This window comes from Micromys minutus (assembly GCF_963924665.1).
Source record: "Micromys minutus genome assembly, chromosome: 2".
Lineage (NCBI taxonomy): Eukaryota > Metazoa > Chordata > Mammalia > Rodentia > Muridae > Micromys > Micromys minutus.
The window spans coordinates 33,943,987-33,958,463 of NC_137971.1; positions in this window are offsets into that span (position 1 = coordinate 33,943,987).

Consider the following 14,477-nt stretch of genomic DNA (forward strand, 5'->3'; position numbering starts at 1 on the left):
TTCATATTTGATAAAAATAAAGAAAGAATTTAAGATCTTTACTAAAGATAAACTTTTCCTCTTACATTTCAATGCTGGGAATCAAACCCAGGACCGTGTATATCCTACTTACGCACCATGCCACAGGGTTACATACACAACCCAGTAATTATCGTTTATTCAATTGTACGTTTTCTCAAATGTGTGAGAACAGCCACACTTCAGCTTATATAAACAATATTGGGTCTGTGGTACATGGTCTGGGGAGAAAGAAATCTCTATAGATCCAACCACTTGATTCCTATGTCTTCTTTATTGCTTACAGAATTTTGAATGAGGATAGCCAAAATAGAGTATTTTTAGTTATTCAGTTGTGGCTATTTTCTAGCCAAGGATGGTGAGAGAACAATTCGGCCTGTGAGGAGTCACTCAGGAGTGACAGGCAAGGACTACTGCATATGATGTCATTTACTTTATGCTTCAGTGTTTTTAGAATCCCCATCTCTGGGTCTCTCCTTTCAGCCCTGCCTTCCTTTGGAGCCTTATCCAAGCAAGTAGGAATTAATTTTAAGCCAAACCAACCCTGTTAAGGTTCAGCACAGACGTATTGAGAGTCTAGGCAGCTGCTTACAGTGAAGCTGGAGCGCAGAGAGAAACTACACACATCCCCCACCAGCAGCTCCCTGTGGATGCAGCCCCACTGATCCCTCTACCCGCCCCCCCCCCCCGCACTCCCCCACCAACAACAACCTCACTGCACCACTGCCTGTCAGAGTTCTACTGCTGTGAAGAAACCCTGTGACCACAGCAACTCTTATAAAGGAAAACATTTAACTGGGTCTGACTGACAGGTTCAGAGGTCATTCCATTATCCTCATGGTGGGAAGCATGGTGTCATGCAGGCAGAAAACAAGGTACGAGAGAAGGAGCTGAAAATTCTACATCTTGATCTGCAGGCTGCCAGGGGGACTGTGAACCTCACTGGGAGAAGCCTGAGCAGACAAGACCTCAAAGCCATACCCACAATGCTCTCAAAGCTCTCCAACAAGGCCACACCCACTTCCTAATAGTGCCACTCCCTCTGGGTGAAGCATTCAAACACATGAGCTTATGGGGTCCATTCCTATTCAAACCACCACCCTGCCTCAATCTGCTTCCAAATAGAAAATACTGAGCAAGTTGCTTCCTTCTTACACAATGATGTATGACTGTTTTCTTTCCCCCAAATTCAACTGTCAGTGAAATTATAAGGAGAATTTAAAAACCAGATCTGCTGTGTTCCAAGTTATAACCAGATCTTTCTAATGTGATGAAAAACTTAAATCTGTGCCTCTCTCATAAGCTGTTACCAGAATACCAGAAGGCTGTTGGGACACAAGTAACTCAAAGACTTGTTTGAATGTGAAATGTCCCCCATAGGTGCATATGTTTGAACAGCAGGTGGCACTGTTTTAGAAAGTTGTAGACACAGAGCCTTGATGGAGGAAGTGTGTCACCACTAGTGACCCTAGAGGTTTTATAGCCCAGCTTCACTTATTTTGTGTCTGCCTCCTGATTCTTGACTTCAAACAAAGCATGATCAGCCACCTCTTGTGTCTGGCTCCAGGGCTTCCCTGACAAAATGAACTATATACTCCTCAAGCTGAGAATCACACCAAAACTTTCTTCTTAGGCACTTGATTACAGGAAAGTATAGACTGGCAAAAGGCATGCATGCCATGGAGAAAAAGTGAGATAAAGAGGGTCTGGATGGAGCAATATTTTATACAGTGAGTGTCTTAGAGTTTTATTGCTGTGAACAGACACCATGACCAAGGCAAGTCTTATAAATAAAAACATTTAATTGAGGCTGGCTTACAGATTCAGAGATGCAGCATCATCAAGACAAGAGCATGGCAGCATCCAGGCAGGCATGGTGCAGGAGGAGCTGAGAGTTTCTACATCTTCCTCAGAAACAGACTGAGCATCCTCAGGCAGCTAGGAGGAGTGTCTCCAAGCCCATCCCCAGAGTGACACACTTCCTTCAACAAGGCCACACCTTCTACTGGTACCACTCCCTGGGCCAAGCATATGCAAACCATCACAGTGAGGTTTCACTGATAAAGGGAGAGGTGAGGTGAGAAGAGAGTTGAAGAAGTTGATATTTAAGGAGAAAGAATCCCAATCAGAAAAAAAAAAATTAAATGTAAAGACCCTGAGAAAAAAGAAAACCCAGGATGAACAGAGGAAAAGAAGTGGCAAATGCTTCTGCTATGCAGGAAACCAAGGAGCATGAGTAGGCAGGCAGTGACACTATTGTTAAGGAGGAGCCAAGGTACAGAAGGCATCCAACCTGACGGGAAAACAGGTTACCGGAAACACTACACTCCGCACGGGATGGGTAAAGCCCACCCACTCCCTACACAGCCACAGCAGCGTTCGGTCTGCTGTCTGTCAGTCTTGATGGAGAGTCTGCTCTTTATAACCGAGTAACTTAAACAGTGCTGTAACCAACACAAAAGATAAGTTTAATTGTGTGATTTATCAAGTGTGCCAGGGCTAATGATGCGATGACTCTGTAATCCCGCGGCGCCATCAAGGTCATCAGTGATTAGCTGACCATAAGAGTCTCTACGGGCTGTTGGTTTAACTGCAGCCTGCTGCCTCCATTGTGGGCTTCAGGCCCCTAATGGAGTTTGAGCTTGAAAGTGTGATATTGTTTTCCTTCTTTGTTCTCCAAGCTCATCTTTAGCGGGTTCTGGTAGCCTCTGAAGTGCCTGCTTTACAACGGTTGGTGTGTGCTTTCTCTGACAGACAATGTCTAAAAAGAAGCCAACACCTGCAAAATCAAGATCTCTAATATACAAACCAATCACTCGGGTTAGCTTTCTCTATTCCTCAATATTTTCTGCTGCTTTTATGGAACTATGGACTACACACACACACACACACACACACACACACACACACATATATATATATATTTACACGTGTGTGTAGTCCATAATGATACATATTTATGTTTTCCATCTTCCTTTCTCTGTTCTAGATATTGTACAGAGCCTTGTGTCCACCCCAGGTTTCTACCACCGAGTTAGAGCTCAGCTTCAGTGTCTCATATTTCACACAACTAGTAAATGATTTTTAAAGACTGCAGTATTTTTAGATTGCAGGTAAGCCTGAGTCTCCCTATATCACGCATTAGGCACACTTTGGTGAAAGGATTTCTGATGCTGCAGACCGTGAATATAACACCAGCACCTGAAGGAACCACAGAGAGCCGTGGAAGAGCAGGAGAGGACTTGAGAAGCATGAACTTGAGTGATTTGAGCCTATTTAGCTCAAAAGCACAGAAGATCCCAATATGTAACAATTAAACTCCAAATTACCATGATCAAAACAGAAGTGACGTCCCAAGTTGCTAAGCTTCCCTGTCTCCACCCAACACAGTGGTCCCTAAATCATTAGGAAATGAAAGTTGAACCAGATGCTGTCTTAAACAGCATTTTCTTGCTAAAACTTTTCAACACTAGACTAGAATACTTTCTGATTTGTCCCTCAGATAACCCCTTAGTGAGAGGGCCCCCAAAATGGGAATCTTTTATATTTCCTATACCAGTTCTTACTAGGGTCCTAAGGGCTTTGAACATGCATTTCCTCCTTTTAATCATAACCTATACGTTTTCCTTCATAATCATTTACATCAAAGAGAACAAAGTCATTAGCAAAGAAAGGCCTCAGGATTGGACACACAAGATTATGGGCACTGTGTAAGCCTCGGCGGTCCACTGCTGTCTATTACTTGTTTGAACAGTGAGACACTCAGAAACGCATGGCTCCTTCAGGCCACAGACATTTCCCAAACGTTCTTACTAAGGATGAAGTTACGCACAATGGAATCTCTAGCGCTTAATACCAGGGAATGATGTCTGACAAACATATATATGTGTTTGCATGATGTGGACAAACTACTTTACAAGGAACGTTCCAGCAAGGCTCCTGATATGTGCATTGCTTACTTGGCTGAATTTGGTGGGGGAATAAATGCTTCCTTTGGTGTGGTAATAAAACCAGTTCTCATTAAGGCAGAAGGCCTTCCTGGGAGGCTTAAAAGCTGGGAACCAGGCAGGCTCTGAAATCCCAATGGGAACAGTAGCCCAGGGGGTCAGAGAAACATTGCTGGCTCTCACCCAGGCACAGCTGGGGAACCAGGCTCCCAGGAAGCCCCCCACCCAGTCACAACCCTGGGAACTCAGCACCATCACAAAGCCCAGACATTAAGCGGGCATCAGGCACCCCGTTGGTGGCACGCAGTGGCCCTTTTTGCCTGGCTGGGAAGACCAAGCCCGAGAGAAGGGCTGGACCTCCTTTCCCCAATGTGTGCCCTCGCTGGGTCAATCGCAAGACTGTTCTGAGAGCGAAACCGGATCTGGGTGATGTGTGTAGGATCTGTGGCTTACTGTGTCCCTGCTATGTTAATTAGTATTAGGAGTATGATGGATTGGCAACACGTGTGCACTCTGAGTTTTAAACCAGCCCTGGGAGTTTAGCACTTCATTAGTTACACATCACAGAACCCAGGGGATGTTTATTCAAAAAGAGGATCACTTACAGCAGGGGAAACAAGCTAATTCATTCCTGATACTGTCTGGGGAGAGGGACACCCCGTCCCTGCTCGTGAACAGTATAACCTGTCATCTAAGACAGAGCTGGAATTACAGGCTGGCGGGGAAACTACAGAAAACCAAGGGCCCCTAGCCTGGGAACCCTGAAATCTCAAATCCTCAGTTGTTCCTATGTGAATCCCTGGGAGACAAGTTCAGAGAAGGCTCTGTGTTGACATTTCAATCCCAGGGCTGAGTCGGAAGCTGGGAGCCTCTCCCACACCCTCTGGGCCACAGAAGCCAATTCCTCAGCCACAGAAGGGCTTCCTCAGCACCCAGTCTTGTAGCAGCTGCCGTCTCTCAGACCTGTGCCAGCGGAGCCTACCTCACCACAGACCCCAGAGGACAGTGGGAAACCAAGACCTTCTCAGAGACACGGGATCATTGCTGGGCTGTGCTACATTTAAAATGATAAAAATCACTAACTTGTTTATTATTCCAGGGACTGCTTGAGAAGAGGACCGGAACTCCTTTCTGATTCTAAATTTCTGGAAGGATTTTTTTTTAATAATTATTTTTCAGATTTTTCAATTTTATTTTTTGTGTATTTGCTGCGTGTATGATACGTGCACCACAAGGGTGCAGTGCCCAAGGATGTCAGGACCAGGGTTTCAGATCTTCTAGAACTGGAGTTATCAATGATTGTAAACTGTATGGGTGCTGGGAATCGAACCCAGGTCTTCTGCAAGAAGAGCAAGTTCTCTTTAGCACCGAGCCCCATCTCTTCGGCGGAAGGTTCTAGAATTTTAAATCTACCAGAGCAATTGAGTAGTACAGGTGTGGCTAACGTACTGACAAATTCACACATTATGCTGGCTTTAAATTAACAGAATGATTGGTATGTAACATCTACCAAGAATTTATCACGTAAATAGCAATGCTCACACACTACCATAGCTGTGCACTGGGCTGTCCAGTGCTGGCTTAGGGGTAAGGGACTGAGCTTTGATCTGTGCTCTCTGAATTCCCATCTCCCAACCTGACATCACTGGGCAGAATGGGGGAGGGGTGATGCCTACCACTGGCCCTTGCAAATCCTTAGCTGTAAAATCAACAGGCAAATAAAGACAGACAGGAAGGGATATTAGCCTCTCCTCTTAACCTAAATGCGTGTCTCCCTCCTTTTGCCCCTACATCATTCCCTAAGATAGCATATCTGGGCTTGTCTTCAAGCTCTGCTGGTGTGGAATGTTAGGTGTATTTTCCTGTCTTTTCTCCCACCTACAGAATTAAGACTTTGGAGTGTAGCTTAGTAGTGTGGTGCAAGCATGCGCGCTGACATGTAGACATTTGAGTTCAATGCCGGGCGCTAAATGTGGGGGGAGGGGCTAAGACTTAAAAGACAATCGATTCAGAGAGAATAGAAGGGAGGTTAGCAGGGGTCAGGGAGAAGAAGAAACAGGATGAGGGAGGAGTTTAAACCCTCAGTCAAGAAGAGTGAGCATGCTCCTAGGGGCCAGTGTGCAGAGGTAACAGCACCAGCACTATGTTGTGTTCTTAAGAGTCTGTGGGAAAGTACATAGAAGAGTCCTTCTGCCAAAGGAGGGTGGGAGCAAGGTAACAGTGAGCTGATGAGTTCACCCTGTCTGCCTGATTCATTTGTCAGTCAACAAACCAACATCCGCAGAGAGTCCACTGCATCTAAGAAAGAAAGAGTAGGCTTGAATAGACCACACACTGAAGCAATCAGATCTGTTCCTGAGGACCCAGCGTAGCAGAACCCCACAAAGCCCTCAATCAGGCTTGCACTTTCGGGCAGCTCCTAGTTCCAATAGCTTGTCCCAATAGTAAGCAACAGTTCTTATCGATGACAGCAGGGGCTCTACTCTTGGTTGCAGGTGTGACTCAGTCCCGATAGAAGCACCAAATCATCACTGATACTCAGTGTCACTAATCCTTTGTTAATTCCCCATCTTTTGTGCCAGCATCTCCTGTGCCAGTGCTGTGTGTGCCAGCTGAGTTACTCCTCCACAGTGCAGACAGTCTCACCTCATGATTGATTACAGACTGTCCCTTGTCCACTGCGCTCACTACAATCGAGAGAAGAGAGAGGTGGGAACAGTTAAGTCTTTTTCCTTTTTCTCATTTTGAGTTGTATGTAACATCTGTACAGATTTATGGATATAGTATAATTCAATGCATATTTACAGTATATAATGATCAAACTGAGAAAATTATCATTTCCCTCTTCTCAGAGGGAATTATTTCTGTATGTTGAGCACTTTCAGACTCTTCTGGTTGTTTTGATGGATGGCAGTTGCCCAGCAGTACTATGGACCTCTAGAACTAACCCCTATCCAACTCTATCTTGATACTGTTATCTACCCTACCTCCCCATCTCTCCCTAGACAAGATAAATCATTATCACTTTTAAAAATTTATTTATTTTATTTATATGAGTACATTTGTAGCTGTCTTCAGACACACCAGAAGAGGGTGTCAGATCCCATTACAGATAGTTGTGAGCCACCACGTGATTCCTGGGAATTGAACTCAGGACCTCAGGAAGAGCAGTCAGTGCTCTTAACCACTGAGCCATCTCTCCAGCCCCTCATCATTGCTTTTTAATCAGTTCTTCCACTTTGCAAAGAGACTGGTTTGTGCTAGCACAACACACACCACACACCCACAGGATAATGGTGGCATCACACATGTAGTAGCACACAGAGAAGCATGTCTCGCCAACTGAGAATTTGTGCACACCCCTCAGACCCACATGAGCAGTCTGGGCAAGAGTTCAGCTGCTGGGGAGTTGAGGTACATGCTTCTGTCTGTTCAATAAACAAACAGCACTGTGCCTTTCCCTGCTCACCAAGGACACAGAAGATGTGCCCAGAGTACTGCAAGCCCACATGGGGACCCACCAGAAGACTGGCTTCACATTTCCATCTCACTGCAATAACATTCTTCTCTTCTGTGTAGTAGTTCCCCGCAGCGCCAGTATAAACACATCCACTAAGGACAAACCTCCTAACTTGACTATCTCTGCCTGCCACCCCAGAGCCCAGAAACACTGACTTCATCTTCCTCAGCTCCTTTTCCTTCCTGAGGTACCCTCCTCTCCTGCCTGCCTCAGCTCCAAAGGAGAGTGGGGGAGGGAGTCAGGTCTGCTGCCTGTCTGCTCATCAATCCTGTGAAACAAAGACACATGACAGAAATGGATACAAAAAGGAAGAGGGCCAGTGAAATGGCTCAGAGGGTATAGGTGCTTTCGGCCAAGCCTGATGTCCTCAGTTCAATCCCTGGGACCCACTTGGTAAAGAGGACTAGCTCCTGAAAGTGGTCCTCTAATATCCGCAGATATGTGCATGTGAGTGTATACACATACACTCATACATACACACACACACACACACACACACACACACACAGCACAGCACAGCACAGAAAGAAGAACTGGGACTTTAGAAAAGGAAAAAAAAACTGAAGAACACATTTCAGTGCTGTTAGTAGTTACGGGGTGAGTGCTCTGTCCATACTAAAAAACAGAATTCACTAAATAATTAATAGAAAGACTGATCAGATATAGAAGAGTGTCTGACCCCACTGGAAATTCAAGAATGCAGAACTAAAGTAGAACGTTATAAGAACATCCAAAGCTAGTGGAGCTGGTGTTCAGGTGTGGCGGGAGCTTCAGCTTTAGATACAGTCCGTCAAAGCACTTTAGAAAGACAGGGCAGGAGACATAACTTGTGCCCACCCTTTGACCTAGTCACCCTACTTCTGGAAAAGGAAGAAATGACATTCCTTCCATACCGAGGGGAAATTGCTGACACCATTGTAAGAACAGAAGCAAGCTGGCTCATTCATCTTTTTACTGTCTCCTAGTCACCCTCCACATGCCGTCATTCCTTCTAAGGGTAATCATAAACAGGTGAGAACAGATGCATATTTAGATATTATGCCTTTAAATCAAAATATGTCAGCCTTAGAGGATCATTAGTGTGCACTTCAGAGCCAAATCAACAGAGAAGAAAATGCCTACTGTGGAAACATCAAGGAAACTGGTGCCCATTTAAGGCACCAAAGCCCAGGGCTCTCAGTAGACCAGAAGTTGCAGCTCACAGCTTTAAGCGACTTTAATAGAAGCATCTTAGAGCTCTGAATCTAAACAACCAGGTGCCTCCAAAGAGTCCTGTAAATGTCTGCATGGGACACCTGTCACTGGGACAATGAGGACACAGGCAGATGAAACACCTTATCCCTTAATCTGTGCCCGACCTGGTACAGCAGATCTCTAGGGGTCTCACTGACTGATACCAGTCAGGATGTGGGCAGAACAGACTGTGAGCACCCAGGAATTGCACAATCCCGGTCTTTGACCCCAGACCATGGGCTGACGGCTGCTTGGGCCCACCTTTCCAAAGACAGCTCCTTACCCTGTGAGTATTGTGTTTTCCCCTCATAAGCTAATGTCAGATGTGGACACCTCCTCCTAGAAGATGAATCAGCATGTCAGCAAGATGCCTCACTTAAAAAACAAAACAAAACAAAACAAACAAACAAACAAACAAACAAAAAACACTTCTTAGCCAGGCAGTGGTGGTTCATGCTTTTAGTCCAGCACATGGGAGGCAGAGGCAGGTGGATCCCTCTGAATTCAAAGTTAGCCTATTCTACAAAACAAATTTAAGAACAGAACACTCTTGTCTCAAAATAAAAAAAGAAAAAGAAACGAGAGAAAGAGACAGACAGACAGACAGACAGAGAAAACCACTTCTCTTGTCTCCATGGAGCCTAAGATAGCTTTTCAGCAGGACACAATCTTCCCTAATCAGAAATAAAATTTAAAAGCTGGCAAAGTTAAGAATTCTTTGTCACTTATATTTATACAATTATTATTGAAATTATTGTGTGTGAAATTATATAATTTCACAACAATCACAGGAATTAGAGACAATGCTATTATTATTGTTGTTGTTGTTGTTGTTGTTGTTGTTATACCAGCTATTATTCTAAGGGTTTATGTACAGTAACTCACACAAACCTGTGAGGAAAATCCTGTTAATTTTCATCTCATTTTACACATAAGGAAGCTTAAAGACATAGCAATGTGACATACTATCAGGTGACCTTTTGCTCCATGGGAATAAATTCACTCAAAGACAAAACGTTCCTATATACAAATGAATGTAGAGTGGCATTGTTGAACAGGAAGAAATTTGGAGAGTAAATATATTCACACAACATTTGTAGCAGACAGACCGGCTCCAGCATCCCTAGCCAGGACACCGGGGCAGGGGAGGGGAGGGTGCTCTAGCCAGAGTTCACAAGTGGAGGTCATAAAACTACCCCCAGGTGTGCATTTCTTTCACGCCAGCCTTTTGCTGTTGGCGAATACAAACTCCATGAAAGCTTCCAAGCATCCTCCTGTCTCCAAAACCATGCCAAGATCAGAGGGTTGGGTTTTTGCCAGTTCTCTGAATTAGAATTCAGAGCCTCGCACAGAAAGTACTTCATCCACTAAGCCATTCCTCCAACCCCATTACACCCTTTACAAAGAGAATCGCTATCAGAAACTTATGTCAAAGTACATAGCCAGTGTATAGTCCTTTCCATGAGCAGTCCAGGGACATGGGAAAAACTAATCCTAAAAGCTGGGAGCCACAGACACCAGACTTCAGGCAATACGTTTTGCTCACCTCACAGTTGGGACTACAGTGGGTCCTGGCAGTCTGCCTCTCCCCATAATCCAACTCCTCTTACCTGCTTCCTCATCTTCAAGATCCGAAGGAAATGGCTATTAATCCGATGATCTGTTTTTAAGGAAGTAGTAATCTGTTCTCCCTCAAAGCCTAATCTTCATGAACCTAATCTACACTAAAACCAAAACTTTTGCATCCTCAGCTTTGGTAAAGTATATGTTACCAGCTTTCTGTGTACGCTTTGATCACTGTCCAAGAGCCTAGCAGACCAGGTCACTGGGCAGGGGGAGCCCTATGCAGGTTTCCCTGAGGCTACCCTTGTCAGCCAGACTAAGGATAGGTCAGAAGGGACACATAAAATGGGACTGGCTTGCCAAGGGCAGTGGTCTCACCTCTGTGACACCTTCCAGCCTGAGTCATACCTTGCAACCCTGCAGTGCCTGGGTTCCACCTGTGTGGACCTGTGCTGGGTTCTCAACTTGTCTGCCCGCCTCCACCTGGCCACTCTGCTGGTGACCTTATTGGCAGGTGCTCTGAGACCCAAAGGAGACTTCCTGTGCTCCCCTCTGACCTTGAATGTTTCCCACTCTGGCTTTTGAAGAATACTGTTTTCTTGTTCCCCCTTTTATTTAATTCACTATAATATGAAAGTGTTGTTTGGCACAGAAATCAAGGGCTATCATGGATTCTTAGGATTGCCATCTTCCATATGCATGACTCCAGCTCGCTAACAGTAACATGAGAGACCCAGGCAGTTGGACTTCATTGAGTTTCCTGGGGCATAAGCTTGAATCAGACTCATGGCACAGCTGGTATGCACAGGAGCATATACCAACACTCAGAATTATAGTCCTGCAGCTAAGCACGTGCCTCTGAACCCTGCATTGGATGGAAGAAGGGAAGACATTTTGTGTGCCCAGGGTTTCCAGAAAGGAATGATGAGTCAGCCTTTTCTATTTCACTGAAACAAGGTATGGGTGGAGTAAGTCCCCAGTATCCTCAGTTAGAAAAGCCATGCCCCGACCCCCAAAGAGTAATGGCAGCTAGAAAAGAAAGGAGGTGTACTAATGAAATGACAAGCCTAATATTCAAGGATGGGAATGTGCACAGTCATCTGTGGGGAAGGGCTTCTGTGATAGCTCATAGCAGATACAGAATGCTCAGCTCTGTTACTACTGTTACTGTATTTAGCTCCCAGCTTCCCTGTCTAAAGATGGGGGATTAAAAGTCTGCCTTCCTCACAGAGTAGCTTTGAGATATTCATGGAAAATGGGTTTGAACAATGGCACACAGTAGCTGGAAACTACTATGTCTCTGTTAATGTTGAATATCAGTTTTATTCTTTTATTTTCTGTTAGAAAATGATAGAAATTGGTATTTTCTTAGCTCTCAAATCACCAGTTTCTGCTGACCCTGCTTTGAATTAAAGGTCTCTTTTCTTCCTCTGATAAAATGCATCTGGATTCTACCCCCCAGGGCTATAATGGCCTCCAATACCATCCTGCCAGCCAACTGCAATACAACACACCTTAGGGCCAGTGCATAGCTTCAGTCCCTGCCGTCCAAACTGAACAAATGACTAACTAATAAAAGCCAAGATGCCTCAGAAGAAAGAAACAAAACATAAAACATCAGAACGTGCTGGACCCCTCCTGTGGGGACATCTGTTTGTTCCATCTTGTAGACTTGGGAATGCTAGGACTTGGGGTATAAGGTAGAGTGTTGTTTGTATGCTTGGGAAGGGTGCCTTTTCAAGTCCAAATGTAAACACCCAGAGCCAAGAGTGGAAGGAATACTGACTCAAGTAGTTACATGACACCTTTTAAGGAACGCCCCAACTTGTGACCCTTTGATGGCAAGTTAACTCTTGATCGGTATTTGTATCATTTGAAAGGAGCAAAGTCTTTAAAAACCATCCTGGTTCATCTGAAACTAAACAACTATATGTTTGTTAAAGGTATCCTTCTCAAGGCGTTCTTCTCACATGTTAGTAAAAATAGACAAGCAGGTCTAACTGAAAGCAAAATGAAGCCAGGAATGGTGGCACAACCCTGTGATCTCAGCACTTTGAAGAAAGAGGCAGAAAGACCAGGAAATAGAGATCCTTAGCTACTCATGGTGAGATCAAAACCAGCCTGGGCTATCTGAGGCCCTTTGTCAATAAAACAAAAGAGAAAGACCAGTGAGTAAAAGGCTTTTAAGCAAAAACTTTACCAAAGATACACAAATTGGTGCAAGCTTAAGAAAGCGTGCTCGGCAAGGCCTACTAGTTATGAGATGTGATTCAAACCTTGTAATGAGGTAGTAAATACACCTATTCAAAACTGATAATACTCAGTGCTGGTCAGAGTATCAGATCTCACAATGACATGAAAATTTGATACCTGTGCCCTAGAAAATATCTTGGAGCATATGATTGTTTGACTGATGAATATTTATCAAGAGAAACAAAAGCATGTGGTGCCAAAAAAAAAAACAAAAAACAAAAAAAAACCCTTCTCTGGGGGAGACATGAATAATGTCCACCCCTTCTTTCAACAAACCAAATTATATCCCTACTATAGTTAACCATTAAGATTATTGGTCTTACTTATGGATTATGGGTAAGGGGTTGCTTGCTGAACCATGGGAGACCCAGAACAGATGCTCTGGAACCATGGGTGATGTCTTCCCTACAGACTAATAAAGGAAGTCTCCCTCCCCTAGTTCTTCCTACCCTGTATATTCAAGGCCATCTCTGAAACCCCGAGGCCACACACATTAGGGCAGAAACACATGCAAATGGCCAAGAAAGGTGGCAGGATGAATCCTTGGTGAGAAGGTCACAGTGTAATGTGCAGTGGACTCTGGCAATTAGACACAGCTGAGCTTATGAAGGTGTACGGTGTGGTTCAGAAGACAGAGCCTTACAGAGCATAATTCTACAGAAGGACGTCATTCCTAGTAGCCCGAAACTGAGAGTCAAACAAATGTCCATCAACAGTGAGTGGATACCTAGGTCTGTTTCAGGTTATAGCAACATAACCCCGCAGCCCAACAGTATGTCAATGAGCCCTTGTCACACATGTATCTAAAACTTAAGATTCAGAATCTGTATATGAAAAAAAGATTCAGTATTTGCCTTAACAATTGTGTTTCTTTTGCTTAAAACAACTTCCAGGTCTACTCTCTTTCAATGTCATGTTTCCATTTTTTTTCTTTACAGCCAGATATAATTTCTGTTGTATGTATGTATCATGTTTCCTTTATCTATTCATCTATTGATGACTGTGTACGCTGAATCTGTTTCTAAGCTATTATTATAACCAGTACAACAGTAAACATGGTTGTGCAAGTATTTCTGTGGCAGAATGTAGACGTCCTTGGTGTCCACACTCAGGAATGGTATAGCTGACTCATACAACACTCCTACTTTTAGGTTTCTGACTTCCATAGTGGCTGAAGTTTGTCCATAGTAGCTGTAGTTTGTCCTTCCACCAGCCAGCATACATTGCTGTTTGTTCAGAGTAGTTTTAATTTGCATTTCCTGTTGGCTAAAGTTTATATAAGCTTAGCTTTTTCAAAAGCCTACTTTAATAAGGGTTTTTAAATGCTTCAACCTCCTTTCTAGCCAAATACCCACCAGAGGTAGTGGAAAGGAAAGGTTAATAGGGCAAAGGAGAATGTGGACCTGTTTAGAAATAGGTCTTTGGGGCAATTTCAGTCTTCATTGTCATGATATTAGCAGTTCTGTTGACATGAACCAGCAGTGGTAGCTCCACTTGCAAACACCTTTCACAAATCAGCAAAGGCAGTTTGATCCAGAAGCAACCATGAGGCTCACAGAAGTGGCAAGAAGCTACCAGAATATCACAAGAAGTTCTGTGGTGTGTTTCTCTCTATAAAGTCATGACAAACAATAATTAGAAAAAAAGGCAAGGTGACCCAATGCCAGAGCACTGTCAGCAAAGGCCAGCATCAGCAAAGCCCAACAGTGACCAGCAAGGAGTGGCAAGGTGAACCAATGCAATACCGTCATCCACTGACTGCTGGGTAATATGTATACTCTTTCTAAAGGTCATGTCCTCTCAAGTGTCTGCTCCAGCAAAACATCTCATGCCTTTCCTCCAGGTAGCTTCCAGAAAAACACCACATGTCTGTCCTCAGCAAAACACCCTCCCATGTGTCTGCTTCAGCAAAGCATCCTCTTGTAAAAAAGTCTCCAGGAAAA